This window comes from Nelumbo lutea, chromosome 1 (assembly GCF_056320005.1).
Source record: "Nelumbo lutea isolate HS-2025 chromosome 1, American lotus-T2T, whole genome shotgun sequence".
In the NCBI taxonomy this organism is placed as follows: Eukaryota; Viridiplantae; Streptophyta; class Magnoliopsida; order Proteales; family Nelumbonaceae; genus Nelumbo; species Nelumbo lutea.
This window is the reverse complement of record NC_142684.1, coordinates 180,877,304-180,881,100: the sequence shown is the minus strand read 5'-3', so window position 1 is coordinate 180,881,100 and position 3,797 is coordinate 180,877,304. Positions and strand designations below refer to the sequence as shown.

Sequence of the window (3,797 nt, the reverse complement as noted above, 5' to 3'; positions counted from 1 at the left end):
TGTCACAATGAAACATCCATATAAGTCATTTCTTGAACCAAATACATAAGACATGTTTGGAACCGTTTACTTTTATTGAAAAACGGCGCCAAATCAGCAGTTACGAAGATAAACGTTTTGTGGCTAAAAAAATACTGTTTGGTGCACGCATTTATAAGAAAAACGCTGATAAACGTTGGGCGTTTCATGAAACGATGAGCTGAAGTGGATCCGATGTGGATGCTGATGTGTCGTCTAGTGGTGTTGATCCAGTGCAACCCGGATCTACCATTCTAAAGGTGGATCTTCTTCCTCACTCTTTCGCCGCCTTAGAGTAGAACACCCGGATCTACCAGTCTAGCGACGATCGGAGAGAAGTTTCTTGACCGGAGGGAGGAGCAGCTGCCGCCGGTAATAAAGTCTTGGCTTTCTCCCTATTTTCTCTCTGACTTCTCTTTGTTTTCTCTTTTTTCCTAACATTCAGCAATATCTCTGTTTTCTTTGAAGGTTTTATGTTGCCGCATCTGAAGGTTTTAGAGAGAGAGAGGGAGAGAGTGTTTCTCACCGCCGGAATGTTCTCTGAGTGTTGCCGCATCTATTTTCGTCAATTATTTTTTATACTTTTCAGTCTTCAACATACCAGGTTGAGTATTAATGCCTTCTACAAATTCCTGTTCAAGACCCAAAATATATTATTATATGTTGAGACTTTAGGGAAGAGGGATAAGGTATTTCCTAATTGAATTCCTGTAATTTGTACATACCTTCCACCTGACCAGCCAGTGTTGACGAACCATCCGGTGGCACCGTGCTTCTCCATTTTCTCGGCCAGCATCGCTGCATATTTGGTAGGATGCAGCATTCATCATGCTGCTCCAAAGCAGGCGGAGAATGTCGCTTGTGGCTCCTTTATACCATCCTCTGTTCCGGCCACCTGTTTCTATTTTCAGAAAAAAAAAAGGCCATCAAAATGCTTCTTCGAGAGTTTACATAGGTAGTATTTCAATATATAATCAATTCAACCAGCCAATGGACCCATAATAGTTTAAAGCATCCCATGGTTCCTCATGAAGTAAGATTTGATCCAAACTCACAGTTATGTAATACGTGGCAAAGGCAATAGCTCGGCACAAAAGCACGCCTAAGGCACGAGTATCAAAGGGAGAAACCAGCGGTCCGAACTCCCTACTAGGGGCCCGAACTCACCCTTGGCCCCAAACCAGACAGTAATCCGAACTGGCCTGCATGTAACAGTTCGGGACACACCTCGCCAAATTGGCCTGCCTTGTAACAGTTCGGGACACACCTCACTGAACTGGCTTGCCTTGAAGCAGTTCGGGACACACCTCACCGAACTGGCCTGCCTTGAAGCAATTCGGGGCACACCTCACCGAACTGGCCTGCCTTAGCAGAGCAGGACATATCTCCGAACTCAAGACTTCGCCTCGCTCACCACTCCACCACATCGCCCACAGGGCACCAAAACCAAACAAACCGTACTATGCCTGACACCGAGGAAGTCCATACCCAAGGGCGGCGCACCCGGCTGACTTGGGATCTGACGCTCGACGGCCGCACTCCAAACGGCCACCTGCCACCACCTCCTGACACTGCCATCTCCAGTTATAGAGACGGCTTCGACAAAAGGCAGTGACGGTTCTGTCCCGGCAGAAATGACGGCACCCGAACTGACAAATGCAAGGGTAATCATGCCCGACCTGACAAGGGCTTCGGAGCGAGTGCGCGAAGTGATTATAAAAGGCCCCCTACCTCCAACAACAAGGTATGTGAACTTTGCGCTATCTGGTCTACACTTTGCCTTTGAGAGATTACCGACTTGAGCTTCGGAGTTATCACATCGGATTCCCCCCCGGAGTTCTCTCATCTTTCCCGTTTCAGGCTCCCCGATGCTCCAGCTCAGAGGCAAATTTGTTGACAGCTAAGACCGGCCGGATTGCGCTCCATCAATTGGCGCCGTCTGTGGGAACGCTTCTAAAAGCCTCCCTCTAAATCTCTCTTACCTACCCTTCTTTCAAAAACTCCAACACCAAAATGGCCTCCTCCAACAGTGCCGGACGTGGAACCGAAACAGCCACTACCGGAGAGCAACACCATGTTCCGGCGGTGTGCATTGGGCAGTTCACCATCCCCCTTTCAGTGGATGGGATCCCAAGTTTGAATGTGCCACAGGCGGTGGCACCTTTGAACACTCCCTCGTTGAACATTCCTCTTCCACTCCCCATCGAAACGAACTTCGCGGAACCAACTGTTGTCCCACTAGCAGCCCGCCAAAACCAGCTAGATGATCTGATGCAATGCATGCGGGCAATGCAAGCCCAAATGCAGCAATTCCAGTAGCACCAACTCCAGCAACACCAGGTGTTGCACCACCTCTCCCAACACCATTATCAGCAACAATTCCCTCAGCTACACTTGAACTAGCCACTGCTCCCCCTGGCACCCTGTTTCAAAGCCGGTCAAAGCCTCCCCTCAAAATGGGCGACCTCACCAAGGAAAAGCTTCCCGACCACAGAACCCCCATAACAGTCAGGCCTCATCCCCAGGCCGAAAGCAAAGAAAGATCACCCCCGCCTCGTAGCTCGCGGGTGGGTCAAGAACCTCGCCCACGAGGTCACCCCGGCGCTCCAAGCCCGAGTTCCCAATCACGGAGAACCGGTTCAGCGCCTTAGCAGCGGGCCAGCAATTCGGGCCCATCGAGCTCGGCAACACGGAAGCCAGCAGCACCAGCACCAAGCCCACTCAAAGAAGGCACCGGCGAAGTCGCCAAACTGCTACCCGTGTGCTACCCGAGCTCAGAGGCAAGGAAGAAACAAGCTCGGGCAAGGTTAAAACCGTCCCCATTCTCTCAGTTCCTTCCCCCCTTTCAGCAAAACTTTTGGCAGTCCCCTTGCCTAGAGATTTCAAACTCCCATCTCTGGACAAGTATGATGGGTCCCCTTTGACCCCAACGACCACGTCGACGCGTTCCAGTCGCAAATGCACCTCGCTAGGGCCAGCGAGTCATGCATGTGCGTGGCCTTCACCACCACCTTCAGAGGGGTGGTTCGCACCTGGTATCAGAACCTTGCTTCCTAGTCAATAAGAAGCTGGGCCTAGTTCGTGCAGATCTTCACTACGCACTTTGTCACCAGCAAGAAGTAACCTAGAACCGAGGAAAGCATCTTCGGGGTAATTCAAAGAGAGGGAGAACTGATCCGGAGCTACATCAAGCGGTTCAATGAAGCATGCTTGCAGATCCCTCGGTTAGACCCCGCGGTACAGCTCGCCGCGACCAAAAGAGGGGTGATGCACAAAGAATTCAAATGGCACATGGTGGCCAGCCAGCCCGCAACCGTAGCTGATTTCCTCAAGCTCGCAGACAAGTTTATGAGAACAGAGGAAGAGATCAACGAGAGCCGAAGGCGGGGTTGAAAAAAGAAAAAGAGAAGGTGAGCCCTCCAACCCCGGCGACAGAAGAAGCCAGAACCGAGAGGCGAAGCCAAGCCAGCCGTCCCGAGCTCCCTTAGCAGTTCGGACGGATTACACACCGTTGAACACAAGGCGGACCGAGATCCTGATGACGATCAAGGATGTGCCTTACGTAAAGTGGCCACCTCGCCTGAAGAGCAACCCCAATGAGAGGAACAAAAATTTATATTGTAGTTTTCATAAAGATCACGGTCATAGCACCGAGCAATATAATAATCTCCGCGACGAGATAGAGGGACTTATTCGTCGCGGGTACTTGAGGTACATTATGACAATAGTAATAAAGCGGGTCGGCAAGGGGAACACGGGAAGGATGTCTCCAAGCCGAG

The 3,797-nt window shown here is 50.9% G+C and overlaps 1 long non-coding RNA gene across 1 annotated transcript; it reads right to left on the bottom strand.

The window, feature by feature from the left end:
- Window positions 1-937, bottom strand: LOC148879599 (uncharacterized). The gene is made up of 2 exons (XR_016104294.1): window positions 744-937; window positions 1-650 (listed from the first exon to the last, which is right to left on the bottom strand). It is a non-coding gene; the product is annotated as an uncharacterized LOC148879599 (long non-coding RNA).
- Window positions 938-3,797: the final 2,860 nt, after the last annotated feature.